Here is a 24,148-nt window from a genome sequence, read left to right as displayed (position 1 = left end):
TTAGTCGCTCAGTCGTGTCTGACTCTTTTAGGGACCCCATGGACTGTAGCCCTCCAGGCTCCTTTGTCCATGGAATTTCCCAGGCAAGAATACTAGAGCAGGGGGCCATTTCTTTCTCCTGGGGATCTTTCTGACCCAAGGATCAAACACAGATCTACTGCATTGGCAGACAGATTCTTTACCACTGAGCCACCTGAGAAGCCCAAAGGGAACTGTACCCAGTACCTGAAAATGTGATCTTATTAGGAAATAGGATCTTTGCAGGTACAATAGAGCTAAGATGAGGTCATACTCTCACATACATCAAAAATAAACATATGGTTACCAAAGGGGAAGGTGGGAGGAGGGATAAATTGGAAATTTGGAATTAACAGATACACAGTACTATATATAAAATAAACAACAAGGACCTACTGTACAGCACAGGGAACTATATTCAATATCTTGTAATAACCTATAATGGAAAAAAATCTGAAAAAGAATATGTGATTCACTTTGCTATATACCTCAAACATTGTAAATCAACTTTGTTCAGTCGCTCAGTTGTGTCCGACTCTTTGCGACCCCATGGACTGCAGCCTACCAGGCACCTACGTCCATGGAACTTTCCAGGCAAGAGTACTGGATTGAGTTGCCATTTCCTTCTCCAGGGGATCTTCCCGACCCAGGGGTCAAACTCAGGTCTCCCACATTAGAGGCAGACGCTTTACCATCTGAGCCACCAGGGAAGCCCAGTTATATATGAGGGAGGGAGTAAATGGGTGAAAGTCACTCAGTCGTGTCCGATTCTTTGTGATCCCATGCACTGTAGCCCACCAGTCTCCTCTGTCCATAGAATTCTCCAGGCAAGAATACTGGAGTGGGTCTGGGGACATGCCCTGGAGGTGCCGGCCCGAGGCAGCTGGTTGTTGACAGATCCCGGCGCCAGATCCAGCCCCCTAGGGGAACCATGTCTCCTGTAGCTTTGGGTGCTACCAGTTGTGCCAGGCGCACGGCGCTGTGCAAGAGGAGACGCCGTTTGAGTTCTCTGTGAACGTTTGGAGGAGGAATGCCAGAGCTGCTGGCTGAAAGCTATCCAGACAAAAGAAATATCCCCACGATGGACTCTCTGGTTCTCTTCTTCTCTACCTGGCTTTGGTGCTGGTTGGTTTTGTGATGATCTGCATCGGCTCAAAAACCCATTACTTGCAAGGCCTAATCAGCAGAGGAGCACAGATATCTTCATATATAATTCCCAAATGTCTTCAGAGAGCCATGCTAAGAGTGCTTCATCACCTCTTCCATACAAGAAACTACACCTTCGTTATCCTGCATCTCACCTTGCAAGGGATGGTTTATACCAAATATACCTGGGAGATATTCGGCCTCTGTCAAGAGCTGGAGTTTTTGTATTACATTTTTCTGCCTTATCTACTGCTGATTGTAAACCTGTTTTGTTTTTTTGTTGTTTTTTTTTTGCCCTTAGTTGTGTAACCAACCCTGGTACCATAACAAAAGCAAACAAATGACTGTTCCTTTAAGTTTATGCATTCGATGAAATGATGTTCCCAAAGAACAGGAGGTGCCCTACTTGTGATTTAAGGAAACCAGCGCGGTCCAAGCACCAAGTGTGTAACTTGTGTGTGTACCAGTTTGACCATCACTGTGTGTGAGTGAAAAACTGCATCAGGGCCTGGAACACCTGGTATTTCCCCTCCTACCTCTTGACGCTGACAGTCTCAGCCCCCACCATGGCCGTGGTGAGCACCATGTTCCTCGTCCAGCCGGTGGTGATGTCAGACTTGTACCTAGAGACTTACACTGATGACCTCGGACACTTGTAGGTTGTTGACCCTGTCTTCCTTATTCAGTACCTGTTCCTGACCTTCCCAAGGATCCTCTTCCTGGTGGGCTTTGTCGTGGTGCTGAGCTTCCTCTTGGGGGGCTACCTGTGCTTCTGTCTGTACCTGGCTGCCACCAACCAGACCACTAACAAGCGGTACAAAGACGACCGAGCCTGGTGCCAGCACTGCCGCCACATGGCCAGGCCCCCATCAGCAGAGTCCCAGGCTTACCAGCACATCCACTCCCATGGGCACTGCAGCAACCTGCGAGAGATCTTTCTACCTGCTGCTGCACATTATGAGAGAAAGAAGAAATAGGGATGGGAAGAGTGGTGCTGGCTTTTAAATACAGTATACATTTATTTATACATATGGATACTTTCTAAAAAAAAAGAATACTGGAGTGGGTAGCCATTCCCTTCTCCAGGGGATCTCTTTACTGTCTGAGCCACTATATATATATATATATATATATATGTGTGTGTGTGTGTGTGTGTGTGTGTGTGTATATATACACACATTCTTTTTCAGATTCTTTTCCCTTACAAGTTATTACAAAATATTGAGTATAGTTCCTGTGCTAAACACTAGGACCTTGTTGGATCTATGTGTGTGTGTGTGTGTGTGTGTATTTTAATTCATCCTAATTTATTCCTCCCCTGCTTTCCCCTTTGGTAACCATAAGTTTGTTTTCTATGTCTGTGGGTCTATTTCTATTTTGTAAATAAGCTTATTTAAAGATATGAAATTCTTTTTTTCTTAAGTTTAAACCTTTCAATTTGTATCAGGACAGAGGAGCCTGGTAGGCTGCAGTCCATGGGTTGCTAAGAGTCAGATATGACTGAGCGACTTCACTTTTACTTTTCACTTTCATGAATTGGATAAGGAAATGGCAACCCACTCCAGTGTTCTTGCCTGGAGAATCCCAGGGACGGGGGAGCCTGGTGGGCTGCCTGTCTATGGGGTCACACAGAGTCGGACACGACTGAAGTGACTTAGCATAGCATAGCCTGAAGAAACAAAATTCTTAATAGAAAATGCAGGAGAGGTAACTGTCAAATGAATCTGCTGTGCCTCCCCTCGGACCTCTGACAGTAGCCCTGAGCAACACGAACGCCATCCCCTGGGACATGGCCAGCCTGCCCAGTGTCTCCTCGGAGAAGCCCTCCCTCCTGTCTTTTCAGTCTTGCTGGCTCCTGACTCTTGTTCTCTGCTTCCCGGCTCCTAATTCTGATACCTCTTCTACTTGGCCTTTGGCTCCTTCCACTCACTGCCCCGGGAGCCCTCACTCCTCAGTCTCACTGTTTATCCCTTGTGCATTAGCCCACAGATCCCTAACCTTGAGCGCTAGTCTTTCCATGTCTCATGTCATCCTAGGTTTCCTGGTCATGGCTGGCAAACCTACACCCCCAACCCCCCCAACATGTGTGGAACACGCTGCTGTCACACATGCATGTGTGGGGCAGAACATGCCACCATCACTGTGACAAGCATGCCCCGATGGACTGTCTCAGCTGAAGTTCAGGATGGGGACCTGGACTGTGGGGGGCCGGATGTCATTCACCTGGGAGGAGGGGAGAAGGGCGGTTCATGGTACCAAGCAGTATGCCAGTGACACGCTGACATGAAAGTCCTCTCAGGCCTCGGATGCCAAACCAAAGAAACAGAGGAACATATTCAACTAGGTCTTCCCTTTACTGCATTAATTCCTGAAAGATAGTTGTTTCAGTTAAAGTCACTCTCCTCCCTTTCAGTTAACAAAGGGTGCAGAGCACCAAACAAACCCAAAGCACACCCCACTCCAGTACTCTTGCCTGGAAAATCCCATGGACGGAGGAGCCTGGTAGGCTGCAGTCCTTGGGGTTGCTAAGAATCGGACACGACTGAGTGACTTCACTTTCTCTTTTCACTTTCATGCATTGGAGAAGGAAATGGCAACCCACTCCAGTGTTCTTGCCTGGACAATCCCAGGGACGGGGAAGCCTGGTGGGCTGCCGTCTATGGGGTCACACAGAGTCAGACACGACTGAAGTGACTTAGCATAGCATAGCATATGCATTTCCCATAGCTGATTGTAACTACAGGATTTTCAGTTGCAAGTTTCAGAAACTGAATCACACGGTCGCAGGCAAAGTATCTCATATTTGTGGCTCATACAGTGAAAAAGTACAGGAGAGTAACTGTCATCAGAGCTTGATTGAGGACATCAAACTTGGCCTCTCTCCATCTCCTGCCCTGGTTTCATCTCTACTGGCCACATTTAGGCAGACACTCCTCATGCAATGCAGGACAGTCCTCCGATGGCTCCAAGCTCACATCCTATCACTGTAACACCACCAGTGCAAAGGAAGCTTCTTTCTCCCAGGAGATTCTCAAAAGTTCAGAAATTGAACCTCATGGCTGGGCCCTGACCTCAGTCACGGGGCTATCTCTGAATCAACCACTGTGGTCAAGAGAAAAGGATAAACCACATAGTCTGAGAACTGAGAAGAGGGCAGTTCTTCAAAAGAAAATCAGCGCGCTATTACCTAGGAAGAGGAAATCGATTCCTCGGAAGGCAAAAATAACAAATGTATTCTACAATGCATCCCTACCCTCTTATTATTCCTATACAACCTTCTTTCCATTTGTACAATTTCTATAATCCATTTTCTATATAATATAATCTATATCCCTAACATAGTATAACCAAACCACACGCATCTAAAAATTAAATCACACCCTCTCCAGTCATAAACAATCCAAATTATGCCATTTTTATACCCAGGTCCAAGACCAGTCTCTCTTAAGTTATGTGGGTTCCTCTGAATGAGGTCTGGATATAGCACGTAGAGTTTGACATCCTTCAGACTAAATGACAGACATAAATACTCCCAACGTATACAGCAGTGTTCTTGTAAACAACAGTGAAAAGAAAATAGGATAATACAATAAATGTCTCATTTGGAAATGAGAAGGGGAAACAGGCCCTGATAAGCAGCCTTTACTGTGTTCTGCTGGACAAAAACAGTAAGGACTCGTGGGCTAGCAGTGAGTGGGGTCCTTGCCAGCCCATCTGACAACCCCGGTTCTGCTCTGAGAGAATCCCCTCTGCCCGTTGTCCCCCATTCCCATCTGAGGAGAGACACTGGGGAGGACTCACTTCCAGATGGCGCAGGTTGCAGAATTTGGGCTTGCCTCAGGGCTGAGCAATCACAAGCCCCCTTGGCCATGCTGAGATTTCTCCAGCAAAATAAATCCCTCAGAAGCTCACTACTTACTACTCTTTCAATTTGCATTTGGTCATTTCATGGAATATTAACCAAAGCAAGAGATATTGTCCTTAATCTAAACTCTGGCCTGGGAGTTTGGTTTCTTAGCAGCAGCTTGAGGGCTCTTCCCTCCTTCTCAGCTTAATGGCCTCCACTTTCTCATCTGCATCAGTAAAATTCCAAACCGGAGCCTGGAAAGGGAAGATTCAGCGAAGCTGCCTCTCAACCGCAGCCAGGGGATAATTATTATTTTAATGAATCATTGATTTGTACTCTCACAACCATCTCTCTTCTTCCATAGCCTATGATTAGAAGATTTTTTTTAATGTTATTGACAGAGAAATGCTGAAATCACACATGAATGATCACAAAGTGAGCACACCAGTGTAACCAGTGCCAGGTCAAGAAATAGGACATCAGGGCTCTCAGAAGCCCCTTGTGTGCCATCCCAATCAGACCTCCTCCCATTTTCCCAGGGTCTCCATTCGCCTCATTTCTAACGCCGTAGGTTGTTTTTGCTTATTTCAAAGCTTACATAAATGGAACCCTACAGGATGTGTTATGTCAAGCTTCTTCACTCAAGATTATATCTACCAGATTTAGTCCTCCTGGTGACGCTGGCAATAGTGTGATCGTGTTCATTGGACTATAGAGTTCATTGCAATTATTTACCCATTCGCTGTTGATAGGCGTTGAAAGTTTTCCACTTTGGGACTGTTACAAACAATGCTGCTAAGAATATTGTTGCACCTTTTGGTATATATGCACTCATATATCTAGGAGTGGAACTGTTTGGTAATAGGATATGCACACATTCAATTCTAATGGATAATACCATGTTTTTCCAAACCACCTATTTACATTCCTACCAGAAGCGTCTGTGGGCTCCAACAGTTCCTCAACAACATGGGTATGATCTGTCTTCTTTATTGTAGCTGTTCCGGCAGAACCTATAGTGGGATCTCCTATTTGTTTCCATTGCATTTCTCTCATGACAGATGAGGTTGAGCATTTTCTCATATTTATTTGGATAGTCCCTTTTGTGAAGGCCTGTTGATCAGTCCTGCCCACTTTTCTATTGGTTTGTCTCTTATTTGCTTATAGGAGTTCCAGATATGGGCTCTTTGTCAGTTATATATGCTGTAGTATCTTCTCCCATCCTGTGGCTCGTATTTTCACTCCACCGTGATGTCTTTTGATGACCATGAGGATGAGCTGCAATCAAGCTCAGGCTGCTTCCTGGTTTTAGTCTTCTGTTCTGTTCTGTTTCTAGTCTTCCTGCTTTTGCTGGGACAAACTTCATCATAAGGCAGAGAACTCACCTCTTCCACTCTTACAAGGTATAACTTCACCTGGCTCTCAGTTATGAAAGGCAGAAAAGACCTTTTCTATCGACATTTTTTCCCTCTTTTTCTACTTCTAGATGGACCAACTTTGAAAGAAGCTTGTCTCTTTCTCATAAAAAACTCACTGAGCACTTTAAGAAGCAGCCAACACATTCCACAGGCTAAGACGTTCTACAAGGACTTTAATGATTCCAGTCTCAAATGGCACACGCTCTGTGTTCCAAGAAAGAATGGGCAGCAATTTAACTAGATGCCTTGTTACAGCATAACAAAGATAGCTAACTTCTCAGCTAGGGGTAGTCAGATCCCGCCTGACCTTCCATTCTACCTTAGATGGTACTAATTTTAAAGTCTATCACTTGGGCACTTCCCTGGCAGTCCAGCGGTTAAGACTTAGCTTTTCAAAGTGAGTGGTACACGTTCAATCCCTGGTGAGGAAACTAAGATCCCACATGCCTGACAGCTAAAAACTCAAAACATAAAAACAAATAAATAATAAAGTCTATCACTTGTAACACTTCATGGCTAGAGACTGACACCTAGCTGGAATCTTTCACAATTCAAATTAGCTCCTGTGAAAAAAATGACCGGGGGAGTGGCAGCGGGGGTGGGGGGGCGGGGGTAGGTGACAGATTTATTAGGTCACATAACTGAATAGTCTCAGTATAAATCAGTCATAACTGCATGCTGCCGCTGCTACTGCTAAGTCGCTTCAGTCGTGTCCGACTCTGTGCGACTGCATACAGGGGCTCGATTCCATTTGGACCAAGCTTCTCACTGTCTTTCCATTTTTCTTTCCTCTGTGTTAGCACTGTGTGCCATTCATGGGAATCTTCTGGCAGTCCAATAGTTAGGACGCTATACTTTCACTACCAAGGGTGTGGGTCCAGCCCCGGTCAGGGAACTAAGATCCCGCAAGTCATGCACTGCAATCAAAAAAAAAAAAAGTAGTCAAGTGGCATTCATTGTGTTAGCACGTGTATCATTCATGCATTCAGGCAGGCAGGCAAATTCACCATCAACAGTTTTAACTGGCATGCTATCTTCTCAGACTCCAGGGTAAGTAGAACATGTCTTTTCCTAACAGTTCAAACAGAAGTCCTGAAATTTATCCTCAGATCATGTTCCCACTTGCAGAATTTTGGGAAAGGGTCCCTTCCCCCTCCCTCCACAGCCGGAGGAAAACCAGTGAGTGCCACTGAAGGAGGCCCAGTGGATATCCAGCAGGTGAAAATAAAAGATGTTCTCAACAGTCATTTACCAACGGAAAGCATCTTGATAACTTGGAGGAAACAGTATGACTTATCCACCCATGGTCCATTTTCTCTATTCCTTCTTCCTGGCTGACGGAGTCTCAATTTAGCTTGCTTGGAAATACGCCCAGTTTCAGGCCATGAATCATAACTGGTTTAAACTAAGATTAATAAACACACTTCCCTTTTCCAGATTATTTAATGAGTGGATTCATAACAAACTCTGGTGGCTAAGACGAAGAGAAAATCTGCTGGGGAGGTGTATTTCTGGGAAAGATTTTGCTCCCTGAAGGGAAAAGAGGTCCAGGCAGAGAGTTCACTCGCTGTCCTGCCCACCCCTGAGCCCACTCTCAGTTCCTGCCTTTGGACATCATTTCACAGGGATGTGATGCCTGGAGCTGCTGCAGCCATCCAGTAAACCGGAAGGAGAAGGCCAGCAGAATAAGCAGAGACTCCAGCTCAGAGCCCTTGAGGTCATGGAACTGCTCATCCAGCTCTAGAGCTACCACATCCAGGCTGCTTGTTAGGAAAACAGTATCTATGAAGCTGGGTTTTCTGTTTCTTACCACTAATACATTCTAACTCTTCCATGACTATTCACTACGAACACACATAAGCCTCCCTTTATGCAGCAGCAGCAGGCAAGGAAGAAGCAGGCTTTCAGCCAACCACCCATTGCCAAGTTAAAACTACCTGTATTATCGCCAACCCATAACGAAAAAAGGAACACAAGCCACAGATGCCCATTCTGCCCTTGACTCTCCACCACTCTTTTCCTTGACTTAGGTTGAACCCCATGAAATTGATATTTAGCCCTTTCTGACCTACAAGAAAAAAAAGCTATTTCATATGGTTCAATCTAATATAATCTCTTTACCAGTAGGGATGTTCTTTTATACCCCCATACAAGGCTGTCTCTATGTTAACAAGTATTGTTGTTGCTGTTCAGTTGCTAACTCGTGTCCAACTCTTTGCGACCCCATGGCACTGCAGCATGCCAGGCTTCCCTGTCCTTCACTGTCTCCCGGAGTTTACTCAAACCCATGTCCATTGATTCAGTGATGCCATCCAACCATCTTATTCTCGGATGCCCCCTATTCCTCCTGCCTTCAATCTTTCCAACTATAGAACCTGAGAAATCATTTCCCAGCCATAGTGAATCTTTGAGCAACATTTGGAAAAAATAATAATAGTAAACAGTGCTAGAGGAGATGTGACAGGGGCAGCTGTTGTTGAGTCACCCTGGGGAATAGGCTTCCTGCTCATCGACTGGGTTCCCAACCGTCGTCTCTGGACACTCTAGACTAGCACTAGCCAACAGAACTTTCTACAGTAAAGGAAACATTCTGCTCTGTGCTGTCCAATACGGTAGTCAGTAGCCACATATGGCTGCTCAAGTCACTTGAGCATGTGAGATGGGGCCTAGTATGACTGAGAAACTGAATTTTAGTGGCATTTAATTTGCATTAATTTCAACTTCAATAACCACATGCTGGCTGGTGCTGACCACACTGGACGGTGTAGCTCTAGATTCTTAATGAGTGTTTCCAAGGCCTCGTTTCAATGGCAGAGACTGACCTTGGTCCTGCTCCATCATTTCCAGTAAAGTTAACTCTTATGGTAAATATGACCTAAACAGCAGATTGCAGAAAAAGCAATAACCAGCCTGAATCCTGAGCTAAGTCTGGTTGGAGAAGGTCAAGGCTGTGTGCTGTGCCCCAGTCACTCGATAGGACGGATGCTCGCTGCAGATCAGGATATAATACACAAAGGCTGAAAAACCAGCAAGTGTTCTGGTTCACTTCTCCCCAGAAATTAAGCCTGAGGAAACCTCAGGCACTAATATCATCTCTTCAGTTTGGGTCTTTATTTAAGGGTGGTGAGGAATGTTGGTGACAGTTCAGTATTGTCCACAAGTTTCTCAGTCTCAATTGGGGTAAAACCAAACCTGTCGAAAGAAATTAAAGTGTCTGTGAATGTCTATGGTCCTCTTTCCCAACTCAGAATTCTGCTTGTTGCAGCAGAGGTCTAAAACCAAGCTAAAAGAACTTCATCTCCATTCATTTATCTATCAGTTTAGTATACAGAATGTCTCCTATGGGCCAAGAATCTCTGTATGGTCTGAAGATACAGAGATGAGCAGAACAAAGCCCCTGTATGCAAGTAGTTTACTTTCAAGTGGCTCATTCTAAAAAGGCTTTTTGAAAATTATACCTGGAATGATCCTGCAGACAACACATATTCTTAAACAAGGTACCCTAGCAGTTTTCCTATTGAAAACGAGGTTCCTTTGGAGAAGAGCTTAGTATCCTAAGTAATTTGCAAACATTCTACTCATTTGCACCCCTTTCAATGTCAGAATCTCTCCCAGGCTATGAGAGCAGGCTTCTAGTTTGGGGTTTCAAAGAAATTTTGAGACGTGTTGCATATATCATGGTAAGGAAGGTGATGACTGCCTTAACACATGTTCCATGCAGGACCTAGGAACAGCTTGATTCCTCAGAACAACCAAGGAAGTGAATAAATACCTCAAATGCTCTGTGTGGTGAGCAGCTCAAGACATCAGCATTCTCTTCTGATCTCTCCAGAGTTTTAAACAACCTAATATTTTTAAACTCTGATTAGAAGATTCCAGGACTAGATATCTCTACAACATATTGAAGCCTGCGGGCTCATCCTGAGAATAGTCCAAAAAAAAAAAAGACACGATCAGTATAGATCTAAGGGTACAACTGTAGGAAAACTTAGCTTGCAAATTGACTGCAGTGACTTCTTGGTCGATCTATGTGTAGTTTTGTTACCAAATTGGCCAACTGGACCTGTGTAGAGGTCCTAGCCTGGCCAGAGAGGGAGGCTGTTTTTCCAATAGGATTCAAGTAGCCAATAACAAAACAGATGCTGAGACTGGAACAGCACAAGCTTTATTCAATGGCCGAAAAATGGAGAAGTGGGAACTTTGTTCACAAATCAACTTCTCAACCCAGTTCGTATGGAGACATCACATATGTAGGAGGATTGAAGTAAAAGGAAAGGATTTGTGGGAGGAATATTCATGAGTTATCCAAGAACAGGGGTGTGGTTTGGACCCGGAATTGATGCAACTCTCCTTTTCAGTCCTTGTATGGGCTTTTCCAGTTGTTGTCATGGCAACTGTCAATGAGCATGGTGCTGGTGGGTGTGTCATAAAATGCTAACGTATTACAATGAGCATATAATAAGGCTCAAGTGGAAGTCAAATCTTCCACCATCTTGGACCCAGTTGGCTCTAACCAGTTCTTGTTTTTTTTTTCTCTTTGCAGCTTCCTCCTAAAACTTAGATAAGAGTAACTGGTTTCTATTCAAGGGAGGGGCAGGAGTGTGATTCTGGGGCAAGCCTCGATAACAGTTTCATTCATTCACTCACTGAACAAATATTGATTTCATGCAGACATGCCCAGAAATGTAATAAGTGCAGGAATCTCAAAGATTTAAAAATATATGGTATCTGATCTGAGGAAATTATAAATAAATTTAACTAATTTATTTATTAAATAAACTATAATAGAAGGGAGATAAGTACCAAGAACAAGACACACAGAGAGATTCGGTACCTCTGAGAGCAGAGAGGAAAAGCTCTGAGCTGAGGTTTGTGAGGAGCGGGTGTCAGAAAAAGCTTCTCAGGGGAAGCCAGACTGAGCTGAGTCTTGAAGAATTATCTGAAAATGATTATGATTAGAAGTGATTCTTAACTGTCACAGTGCATCAGAACCAGCTGGGAAAGAATCAAAGCCTGAGCCCATTCCAGGCCAATTAAATAAGCATTTTTGGAGGGAAGGCCCAGGCACAGGTGTTGTCCAAAGCTCTCAGGTGATTTTCATGTGCTGCTAGGGTTGAAAACCACTAATCTTGGAACTAGAGTGATAAGCAAGGGACGCTTCCTCTCTGTTGACCTTCTCGGGTCAGAAAATTATTAAGTAGTCAGTGTAGGGTTAAGGCCTTGCTTTCTTCTTTTAAAAATACCACTCAAATTTCCACCTATTTTCTTACACAAGCGTCTCACTTCATTAAACTATAACCATACTCGTTGTTCCAGTTTTCCTGGCATTCAGAGGAATGCCTCCCTGGCCTGGAGGCCATACAACACTCAAACCCAAGACAAGACAATCAGTAACTGCTGTCCAACTCATCAAGAAAGAAAACACTAGGTGAGCCATCAACACTAAGATATGCATCTGGTCCTTAAACAATGGCCTGAGGTCACAGAAAAGGTCGGGGGATGGAGACTCAATGTCTTAGGAAAACTCAAGGACTGAGAGATCAAAAAAGGCCACAAAATTGACAAACTATGCATGATGACTTTTAAATGGACCGGTCAGGGATTGCATACATCCGGACCCCTAAACCAACCAAAAATGAACAGGTCAGTGTTGGCAAAGATATAAACTGTTGTGATTCTCACTGTTTTGGGACAATTTTCCCCCTCTCAGTCTCCATGCTGAGAGCTTTGTACTTCTACTCTCTGAAATAAAACTTTGCCTGTGCGAGTGTCTGCATGTCCATGGATTCTATTCTTTGGTTTCGTGAACAAGAGCTTGGATTCACGTTTCAGGGTTAGCGTGGAACCAACACAGGATTAAAACTAGACAAAACTCTACTTCATGATCATTGCAATGAACTAGCACAGCAGAAACAAATGACTGCTTCACACCCCACAACAGGCACTTGCATTAGCAAGACCAAGACATGAGAACAATTCAGCAATGGATGGTTTATGTGGAGAAAAAATATGGCTGAAATTAAATGGTTCCAGAAAAATTTGAACCCCTTAGTCTGGAGCAAATGCTTTATGGCTTAAATATACTTCCAACTTAACCTTGATTTAAGCCTTAAAATCAAAGCAGCACAAAACCGGGGAAAGAAACAGAAGTCCTGGCCTATATATACACCCCAAGCCCCACATCCTCTGTCCCCATGAGAAAAATTACACATATATACGACTAAGCTAAACACCTAGAGTTGGAAAGAAGGAACATAGCGGGTAAAATGAAAAGAAGGATATAAAGTACAATAAGAGGTTCGATTTTTTCTAAAAGATTTTGCATGTAACTCAGCATATTCCTCTTTCTAGTTTGTATCACATACCTTTATAAAAATAGAATTTACCAGCAGGGATCAATCAGCCCATGGATTATGTTGATTGAAATCACGGTTACTGCAGCAAGGGCCCAAGGTGAGAGGCCAAAAAAATAAGAGACAATTCGATGGGGATGAGCTGTGCAGGCAGCAGGAAGAGCTAGTCCCTCCCTGACCCCCTGGCCAAGCAGGTAACCAATGCCCTGCTCTTTCCTAGGCAGGGCGTCAGTCATCCCCTTGGTCAATCCCCATATAAAGGTGCTAATGGGTCTCCTCACATTCCTTGGGTCTGTTTAAAGTACAGCTTTATGGCACTTCTCTGGCAGTCCACTGGTTAAAATTTCACCTTCCAATGCAGGGGGTGTGGGTTCAGTCTCCAGTTGGGGAACTAAGATCCCACATGCCTCAGGGCCAAAAAAAACCAGAACTTAAAAAAACAACAGAAGCAGTATGGTAACAAACTCAATAAAGATCTTAAAAATGGTCCACATCAGGTTCCTGTTGATGTATGGCAGAAACCAACACAATATTGTAAAGCACTTGAACATGAAAGTCGCTCAGTTCTGTCTGACTCTTTGCGGCCCCATGGACTATACAGTCCATGGAATTCTCCAGGCCAGAATACTGGAGTGGGTAGCCTTTCCCTTCTCCAGGGGATCTTCCCAACCCAGGGATCGAACCCAGGTCTCCCACATTGCAGGCAGATTCTTTACCAGCTGAGCCACAAGGGAAGCCCAAGAATACTGGAGTGGGTAGCCTATCCTTTCTCCAGGGGATCTTCCCCACCCAGGAATTGAACCAAGGCCTCCGGCATTGCAGGTGTATTCTTTACCAACTGAGCTACCAGGGAAACCCAGAATTTGAGTTCTCTGCCAAGAGGAGGTGATCAGTCTCCAATCCTCATCTCAGGCTGAGGCCCTTCGACCTGATTCCTGCATCCAGAACTAGGGGATTAGGAAAAAAGGGGAAGGTTAGGAAGTGTAAAGGAGAGGAAAGAGAGAGGGAAGGGGAGAGAGGTCAAAAAAGTCTCTTGTTCCTTACCCAGTTGGGGCACTCTGGCCAGTTGTCCATGTCAGGAGGAGACCAGGGACAAAAGGGTCCCAGTTGCAGCCACTGGGTCTGGTCCATTGGCAGGCAAGCTGGCCCCTGAGTACCCCGAGTGGTCAGGATGTCAGTCGAAGCAAAGAAGAGTCCCCGCCAGAGTCGCCATTTGTTGCAGGAAGGGGCGCCCCTTCCAGGGCCCAACACTGGGCTCTTGTCTAACACTCGGAAATGAATTGTTCGAGACAACACATGTGCTGAAAAAGCAAGAGATTTTATTGGAAAAGGGCACCCAGGTGGAGAGCAGTAGGGTAAGGGAACCCACTTGTCCTTCAATTAAAAATAAAATTTTTTAAATGTCTTAAATAAAGTATGCTGCTGCTGCTGCTAAGTCACTTCAGTCGTGTCCAACTCTGTGCAACCCCACAGATGGCAGCCCACCAGGCTCCCCCGTCCCTGGGATTCTCCAGGCAAGAATACTGGAGTGGGTTGCCATTTCCTTCTCCAATGCATGAAAGTGAAAAGTCAAAGTGAAGTCGCTCAGTTGTGTCCGACTCTTAGTGACCTCATGGACTGCAGCCTACCAGGCTCCTCCATCCATGGGATTTTCCAGGTAAGAGTACTGGAGTGGGGTGCCATTGCCTTCTCTGTAAATAAAGTATAGCCTTAATATTTACACCATGATTTTCTTTCTGTATCTGCCTCAAAATCACTACAGTCAATTAAGAATACCTGTCTTCAGGATGTTAATTTGATAACTTGCCTTCTTTGTGAGAATCCTTGGTTATTAAGAACATGTTTCCCTATTGTAAATCCTGCACTAGGGCTCCTCAATGTTTTTGTTGTTAACTTTACCTTCCTAGGGTTTATCATCTGCCTCACAAGGTTCTTTCCCTAAGACAGGAGTAAAGAGAGGCCCACTTCCTACCAGAGTATAAAGATGACTGACAGAAAAAATGTCACATGAGTGACAGAAGTTCAGAATCAAAGACCCCTGAACAAAAACATTAGATAAAGCTAATCTGGTCCTTATGAACTTCAGTGTTCTTCTCCCTGAGAGGTACAGGTCATACTTGGTGATGGTTTAGTTGCTAAGTAGGGTCCAATTCTCTGTGACCCCATGGACTGTAGCCCACCAGGCTCCTCTGATCCTGGGATTTCCCAGGCAAGAATACTGGGGTGGGTTTCCATTTGCTTCTTCAGGGGATCTTTGCAACCCAGAGATCGAATCCAGGGGTCCTGCGTTGGCAAGTAGATTCTTTACCACTGTGACACCAGGGAAGCCCACGGGTGATACCTAGGGAAAGTGTAATAAGAATAATAACACCAATTAGTAGTAGTAGTAAAGCTGTTATCATCATTGTCATAATCAGGAATAACACTAATACTAATTAGAAGGCTGCTTTGCTTCCCTCACATAAATCGCAGTCAACAAAGAAAGTCATCAACTTTAGTAAACAGGCACATCCTGTGAGTTTTGAAGGGTTTCAGTGACGTGGGTGTTGAATGCTGGACAATTGTTTGATGGTACAGTATAGTCTCCTGGGCTCACCCCTAGTATCTCCAAACCCAGAGTCAGCCAAGTCTCACGATAATAATCATAGTAATATGCTGTGTGCTTAGTCGTTCAGTTGTGTCTGACTCTGCGACCCCATGGACTGTAGCCCGCCAGGCTCCTCTAACCATGGAATTCTCCAGGCCAGAATACTGGAGAGGGTCGCCATTCCATTCTCCAGGGGATCTTCCCAACCCAGGGATGGAACCCAGGTCTCCTGCACTGCAGGCAGATTCTTTACTATCTGAGCCACCAGGGAAGCCCAATCATAGTAATAACTGCTACTTATTAAGTGCTTACTATATTCAAATGTTGAGCTGAACGGTTACAAACCTTATCTCATTGGCAAAATAACCCAAGGGGGTAGGTATTACTATTAACTCCTTTTATAAATGATGGAACTGAGGCTGAAAGGGTTAAAATAACTGACCATCACACATGACCCAGCGATTCGACCCTGATGTGCCATGCATGGATCTCGAGAGACACGGATGTGAAAAGCGTAGGTTGGACTGAATTTTGACCCTGAAGGCTAGCTTCTAGCCCTGCCCAGGCTGCTTTGTATCTCCAAACCTCAGTTTCCTTGTGGTAAAATGAGGCCAGGCCTCCCGCCCGGCCTGTGTCACAGTTACTGTAGTGACCGAATGAAAAAGGTGATACCTGAGGGCAGGTATCACCTCTGTCTTGCAACTCTGGCGTTTTGCATTCAATAAATGTTTACGGAAGTAACAACGCATCCAAAGGTGCTTGGGAAGCTGTAGGATATCATCAAGTCCAAACGCATGAGACTCCTAAAGCGCTAGAGTCTGCAGCCCGCTTTGGTGAGGGCTCGCTCTGCTCCCCAGAGTCCTTGTGGATTCATGGCCCAACCTCAGGCCTCCAAACCTGGCGGTCCAGTGGTTAGGACTCCGTGCTTTCCCTGCCGAGGGTCAGTTCAATCCCTGGTTGGGGAACTAAGATCTTGAAAGCCTTGGGGTACATCCAGAAAAGAACACATTTCTCCTCAAAGAGAATCACTCTAGAAGCTGAGGTATCAATGCCTATTCAGGGAAGTACTTCAGCCCTCCTAAGGCTGAGATAAGCCCGGCACACTTCACAGGCTAATGCCCTGAGGACAAGGCTCCCTCTGAGGTCTGTTCAGCATCATGGGAACTCAAGTCGGCAGGGTTCATAGGGGTCACCTTCACCCCACCAGCCCCCATCATTACAGGAAAACTGAGAGGGTCAGGGGGACACACAAGAGATGAAGTAGCACACAAAATCCAAAGATATCCCATTGCCCACTCATATTTGCCCACCACAACACATGGGGTGCCCCAGCTCCAGGATCCAGGTAAAATTCTGCCCCTACTTCCACTCTTAAAATAGCTTATCACTTCCCAGGCCCTGAAACAGAAGCTGGGTTGGGAGAGTGGGTGGAGCCATCTGGCTTTCTACCTCAGTCTCCTAAAATACCCCAGGAGGCCCAGAAAGGCCTCAAAGGGGAGAGGGTGTCACCATAGCGCTGCCTGGGGACATATCATCTAGTAGGGATGATGCCAGGAAGGCAGAGGCTAAGAAAATATGCTGCAAGGTCTGCAGGCTGCCCCCTCTGTTCAGCGCTGTTCTGTCCACAGGCACCAAATGGCCCATCAGCTCCTGCCAGGCCAGCCAGAGCCAGGGCCCAGGCTCCTGGAGCAGTCTATGGAGACCTCTCCCAGGAGAACCAGGCCCCACAGTCTGGGGTGTGCAAAGGGTTCTTGCAGGCCCAGCCCAAAAGGCCAGAAGCCCACGACCCTTCATGATAGCATTTTTGCTTTGAAAACCAAGAATCTGCTGTCTGTGGCCTTTGGCGTGAGCTGTGCTTTGAAAATACAAGGATGACTAGGACTCCCACCATCAAAGTTCACATTCTCGTGGAAAAGCCACAGATGGGGCCAAATAGTACAGTTGTCACTGCATATGAACTGAGGCCGCACCATGACGGGCTTCGTGTGCCATGCTGGAGCATATGGATTATATGTCTGCACTTGCGATCTCTAGATTTTGTGGGCTGCAAAAGATGACCCAGAGGGTGAAGGAAGAAAATATTAAATCATCCACCTATTTATTTTTATATAAATAAACACAAAAATAAGATCTATTAATATTCATATAAGCAACGACTTTCACACCTTCACCAGGTCCGCTCATTAGTGATGATCACACATCACTGAGGGTCTCCAGGGATCCTGGGAGCATGTAGACATTGGTGGACAGTGGCAATTTCATTTGTGGCAGCACCACGTGACCTACTCCATAGAAACCTAAGTCAGTGGAATTACACAACAGATCTAATTTTTAACTAACCACCCCAAAAAGGGGATAGTGAAAGTTGCTCAGTCGTGTCCGACTCTTTGTAACCCCATACTATACAGTCCATGGAATTCTTCTGGCTAGAATACTGGAGTGGGTAGCCTGTCCCTTCTCCAGGGGATCTCCCCAACCCGGGGATCGAACCCAGGTCTCCTGCATTGCAGGCGGATTCTTTACCAGCTGAGCCATGAGGGAAGCCATTTTTTTTTAATCTAAAAAGAAAATATGGGTTGATGTAATAACGCAAGACCAAGAATATGAATACCAAGAAAAAGGCAACCCTGACACATTGTTAGCAACAACAATATAATCAGATCTCACACATCAGCCAGAAAGTTTTTAAATTACCCAGAAGACAATTTGAAATGTAGCTTTACATTTACTGTTGGTAATGAACCTAATCATAAGCGTAAATGGTGCCTGAGATATTAGCGAATGATAGTAGAGAAACCATAGCAATTAACAAAGCATTTTAAAATATTGCTTGCATTATCTTTAATATGTCTTTTCTGAATTTTTATGCATGATGTGTTGGTACTGTAATGCACGTATAAAACTACAAATAAATGAGTGTGCATCTGCTGGGAGTGCACACGCAACACATTTCACTGCCAACAGTGGGCATTCAAAACGCCTTGGAAGTGACTGCCTTAAAAGATGCCATCCAGAGATAGCCTACACCCCCATCCCAACCCCGCTCCTTCCCGAGGCCTTCTTTGGCTTTCACACTTGGCAACAGAAGGAAAAGTGTTAAGAAGCAAAGCTAGGCATTGCCATGTTCACAACTTTGTCAAAGACCGTCCCAAAGCATAAGACCTCTCGCTTTAACCAGACTGTTCCTTTCCGCCATGGCCACGTGCCAGAGAGGAAACAGACCCAGCTAAATTCAGCTCTGCCACTCGCAGAGATTTAGGGCAATTCACAACACTTCCACGCATGCAAAGTAAAGTTGCTGTACTAGGTGCTTTTATTTTTATGCTAATTTTTTTTTTAATGTGGACCATTTTTTAAAGTCTTTATTGAATTTGTTACAATGTTTCTTCTGTTTCATGTTTCAGTTTTTTGGCTGTGAGGCATGTGGGATTTTAGCTCCCCACCAGGGATTGAAACTGTACCCCCTGCATGGGAAGGCAAAGTCTTAACCACTGGGCCACCAGGGAAGTCCCTTGCTGTTCTTTATCTTAATATGTACTTGAGGAATATTAATTTTCCTTTTATGGCCATGGTTTTCTTATAAAAATCAATTCATGCTTATATGAGTGTTTATATGAGTGTTAAAATATTAAGCAAGTCATTTAGCTGAAGTGCAGACTCATATGTCAAAAATTAGAGAGATGGAATGGATGGACGAGGAAACACCAGACTAGATAACCTCTATATGGTACCCAGGTCTGAAACTCAAATATGGTAAAGCTCTTACAGCAAATAATAGGACCTAGATAAGCATGTTTCAGTTTAGATTTCCCCATGTCTTAATTCATTCAGGCTACTATAACAAAAGTACCACAGACTGAGTGGCTTAAACAACAAACATTTATTTCTCAGTTTTGGAGGCTGGGACCTCCAGGATCAAGGTGAAGGTTTTCAGGTTCTTCTGGCTGAGTCTTCACTTGGTGGAAGGGGCTGGAGCCTCTTTCATATGGGCACTAATTCCATTCATGAGGGCTCCACCCTCATGATCTAATCACCTCCCAAAAGCCCCATCTCCTAAAACCACACTGGGGATTGCAGTTCAACATACAGATTTCAGGGACACAAACATTGATTCCATCGCACTTGGACACAAAGGACTCTGGCTCTTGATTAAGATGAACAAATGCAAACCGAAGGATGATGACTGACACGGCCTCTGTGGTGAGAGCTTCTTTGAGGCAGGGACCCTGATCTCTGAGCCCAAGACCTTCACAGGACCCTCTGGGAAATCCTAGTATCTCTGGGCAGCTTTTTGTTTCTTTTTCCAGAAAAACGGAACAGGCAATTTGGTTGTTCTTTGAACAAAGAACAGTCTCTGCTATTCTGCTGTGAAATCTCTTATGGGAAGAAGTGACCAAATCCCAGGAAAGAAGACAGCAAACAGACTAATAAAAATGTGAGCTGGAGGCCCTGCCACTCATCCAGGCGCCATCTCCCAGCAGAACCGTGCGGGTTTGGTGCCCCCTACTGTCCCCTTCCTGCCTGTGTCTGTGTCTCGCGTTCTCTGGGTTCTGTGTCCCGTGTCCGGCGTCCTGTGTATCCCATGTTCTGCCAGAGACAGACATCCCCAACTGTGGTGGGCGGGAAGAGTCACTGCAAAATGAGCATGTAACAGTGGAATGAGGGCACAGTCTTGTAAAACTGCATCTGAAACATCAATGATAAAATCCATGACTGTTAAGAAAATCAAGGGCAGGGATGGTCCAGTAATTAAGACTCCTTGTCTCAGTGCAGGGGGGCTTGGGTTTGATCCCTGGTCAGGGAACGAGATCTCACATATTACCACTGGCAGAGCCAAATAAAGAATTAATTAGTTAATAAATTTTAAAAGATCAAGTGCAGTGAAGTGGCTCTGCATCCCTGTCCCTCACCACTACAGTGAACTGCTGTGTGATCTGAGATGACAGCAGAACCTGCTAAGTGTCCTCATCTAGACTGTCCCAGTGTCACCTGGATACACTGAGAACACAATTCCTGTATGCCAGCCCCTGTGTGCCTCTGAACTGAGGCTGGGAGCAGGCCTGAGGCAGTTCCAAGATTTCTTCAAGAAATTAATAAACTTCTATACTGAGTTAGGAGGCGCTGGAAATAATCCAAAAGGTATTTAGTATAGACTAGGAGCAGGGGCCCTGCTTTCAAAGGTTTTCCATCCAGGGGGAAAAAAAAAGAGATAAAAACATAAATGGCTAAATAATACTAATCACCATTTATTGCCAGCCATTTATCATTATGCCCCATGTCAACAATACTGTGAACAGATCATCACCAGGTTACAGATGGGAAAAAGGGTTCAAAAAGGCCAAAGGACACCGGCCAGATGTGGTAGAGGCAGGTCTCAATCCCTGGTCTGCCTGGTCTGACTCCAAACTCCATGCTCTGCACCCCACATCCTCTATGCCTTGATCCTGTCACTCATGGGGGGAGCCGCAGCCACCCACGCTGGAGCAACTGGGCACATACTCGTGGACAGGATGGGTGCATATCCACCACAGGGTCCCCTCAAGGGTCAGAGGAAGGTCAATGGGTGGGATGGGAGATATACAAACATTTATTTCTTTTCTTTTAAAAAACAAACATGGTTTAAAACCATGACACAGTGTATCGTTGGAGAAAAATAGCTTTAAATGCTAATAAAACTGTTAATTGTAAAAAATGTTTATTTGGTTAGTGGGTACAGGGCTACTCATGATATCTGTACAGTTCTATATTTTTAAAGAATTTTCCTAGATAATAGTTTTCAAGAAGAAGGAAAGACACTAGAAGTGAGTATGAATCCTCCAAGAATCAGAATATGAAATCATGAAAATCAGCAATCACATCTCAGAGAAGGCAATGGCACCCCACTCCAGTACTCTTGCCTGGAAAATCCCATGGACGGAGGAGCCTGGTAGGCTGCAGTCCATGGGGTCGCTAAGAGTCGGACACGACTGAGCATCTTCACTTTCACTTTTCACTTTCATGCATTGGAGAAGGAAATGGCAACCCACTCCAGTGTTCTTGCCTGGAGAATCCCAGGGACGGGGGAGCCTGGTGGGCTGCCGTCTATGGGGTCGCACAGAATCGGACACGACTGAAGTGACTTAGCAGCAGCAGCAGCAATCACATCTGAGCTTGACCGTGAAACCACAGGTTCCATCCTGGTGGAGAAAGTTCTCTCTATTTCACAGCAGCTTCCATCTGGGGGCCTCTGAGCACTTCACAAACACAAATTAATTGCATCTCCTGTCACTTCTGAAAAGATGGAGGAATATTTTACAGATAGTTAAAGAGAGTCTATGGGAAATGAAGTGCCTTGTCTAACATCACACCATGAGATGTACACTGCACTGAGACTAGAGACTTGGAAATTTGACAGGCAGCCCTCTGGCCTCACCACAACTGTGATGGGTCTCCCCAATAAAGATGAACAGGCCACCGCGTCGGCGGCTCCCTCAGAACTGACATAGCGTAATGCACCATGCTTTGAAGGAACAGCCCTGACAGAGAGGTCAGCCTCCCTTTATTCACATGAAGCCTCATCTGAAAATATCCTTCCACACATAAATAGACATCTTTTTCAGGGACAACCCAAACCACATCCTCAGGCTTTTATTTTACATGTCCAGCCCAGCTTTTTTAAGTGCAGGGCCTCTGGTGGAATGAGGCAGCTCACCTCCTGTCCCGTGACCCCTTCTCTCGGCAGACAGGACGTGGCAGGAACAGGGAAGGCCATTGGCCTCGGGCGTCCACCACCAGAAGAGGCCTAGTCCGAGCAGACCCAGTACGGAGACCACTGGCTCCGGAATCCCCTGTGGAGTCATAGGAAACACCTCTGATGGCTGATCCTGGAACTCATCTCCTCTTATGGCTCTTCTTCCCTGCCTACCTGATCCCCACAGCATCAAGGGCAAGCGATTGGCCGGGACGCTGATAAGGTTCTGGTCCCTACCGTCTCAATTGCCTCAATTCTTAGCCTCCTAACTGGCCTCTGTGGCTCCAGACTGCTGAATGCAATAGTCCTGAAGCACAAATCTGACCATGTTGGGCCCCCACTGAAAACGTAAGGCCTCCCCACCTGTGGAGGATGGAATCTACACTCCTTCGCACGGGGCAGGGAGCGCCTGGCTCCCACCGAGGCCTCCAGCCTCACCTGCCTCTGCCCCCCCTTCCCAGAAGCAGAGCCACCCTGGAGAAATTCCCCATAGAGCATCCAGACATGCCATCCATGGGTCAGTGAGGAAGGATGAGTCCAGGGTTCAGGGATCAAGCTTAAGCTAAGCAGGATGAAGAGGGTGGGCCAGCAGCAAAAAGCCAAGAAAGTGCCAAGCTGCGACACCACCACTTTTCTCAGGTCTCCTGCCCCACGGCTCCAGGGAGACACTGACCCAGTCCACTGAAGCTCTGAGGGTGCAACGAGGCCTCAGGACACTCTTTAGCTCTAGTTGCCACCCCGACAGGCCAGACTTAGGCATTGCCGTGACTCCAGCACTCACACTCCTGGGTGAGGGAAACACAGAGGCACCCAGAGCCTGAGCACCTGTCTCATTACCTGGGCACCTCACACCACAGCTTTGGAATCACCTGGTGGCCAAGGAGCCACAGAGGAGTCTCTCCTGGGGCGGTGACACGATCAGATTGGGGGTATGCAGAAAGACCACTCTGACAGTTGTATGGAGGTGGGGAGACAACTTGGGAGATGGTGACAAGAGTCTGGGGGGAGATGGCAAGAGCCTGAACTGTGCAGGGGCCCTGGACTCAGAGAGAAGGGTGCCGAGTCTCCAGGGCAGGGTGGTGATATCCGAGGTGGGGGAAGCATGGAGCCAGAACAGACAGAGGGAACCAAGAAGAATACTCATGGCCAATATACCAGCAGTAAAGGGGGTTTTACTTACCCTGATCTTCGCCCAGGAGCAGACACTAAGGGCTACTCTTCCCTTTTAGTATCTGACACATTTTACCTCCAGTTTTTGCTCAAATGCCTAGTTCCACTACTAAACTATAAGTTGGGTGGGTGCTCGGTCGCTCAGTCATGTCCAACTCTCTGCAACACCACGGACTGTAACCTGCCAGGCTCCTCTGTCCATGGGATTTTCCAGGCAAGAATACTGGATCAGGTTGCCATTTCCTCCTCTAGGGAATCTTCCCAGCCCAGGGATCAAAACCATGTGTCCTGCACTTCCTGCATTGGCAGGCTCACTCTTTACCATTGAGCCACCTGGGAAGCCCCAAACTATAAGTTACTTTATGATAAAAAAAAAATCTAATTGTCGGGGATTCTCTGGTGGTCCAGTGGTTAGGTCTTGGTGCTTTCATTGCTAGGAGGCTAGGTTTCAATCCCTGGTCGGGGAACTAAGCTTCCAAAAGCCACATAGTGCAGCCAAAATAAAATAACTTCTATTTTTAAAAAAATCTTACTGTATTTATCTTTGAACCCCAGAGTCTAACACTGTACGTCACATAGAATAAATGTTTAATAAATAAAGTCAATAAGGTTTCACCAGCATGCAGATTCTTTACCATTTGAGCCACCAGGGAAGCACCAAAAGTGTTTGTCACTCAGTCATGTCTGCCCCCTGGACTGTAGCCCATAAGGCTCTTCTGTCCATGGAATCTTCCAAGTAAGTGGGTAGCCATTCCCTTCTCCAGGGGATCTTCTTGACCCAGGGATCAAACCCAAGTCTCCCACATTGCAGGCAGATTCTTTACCATCTGAGCCACCAGGGAAGATCATGAGAACATATACATACAGAATTAGTGGGAG

General features: G+C 45.7%; 1 protein-coding gene and 1 pseudogene across 6 annotated transcripts in view; one reads left to right on the top strand and one right to left on the bottom strand.

Annotated features, from left to right (window-relative positions):
• CNIH3 (cornichon family AMPA receptor auxiliary protein 3) overlaps window positions 1–24,148 on the bottom strand; it is a 276,611-nt gene that overhangs the window by 196,292 nt on the left and 56,171 nt on the right. The window lies entirely within an intron of this gene.
• On the top strand, window positions 707–2,154 carry LOC113906441 (annotated as a pseudogene). The gene has a single exon (XR_003514888.1). The product of XR_003514888.1 is annotated as a probable palmitoyltransferase ZDHHC4 pseudogene (transcript).

Source organism: Bos indicus x Bos taurus, chromosome 16, assembly GCF_003369695.1.
Source record: "Bos indicus x Bos taurus breed Angus x Brahman F1 hybrid chromosome 16, Bos_hybrid_MaternalHap_v2.0, whole genome shotgun sequence".
In the NCBI taxonomy this organism is placed as follows: Eukaryota; Metazoa; Chordata; class Mammalia; order Artiodactyla; family Bovidae; genus Bos; species Bos indicus x Bos taurus.
The sequence above is the reverse complement of the archived record's forward strand: the minus strand, read 5'-3'. Positions and strand labels throughout refer to the sequence as shown.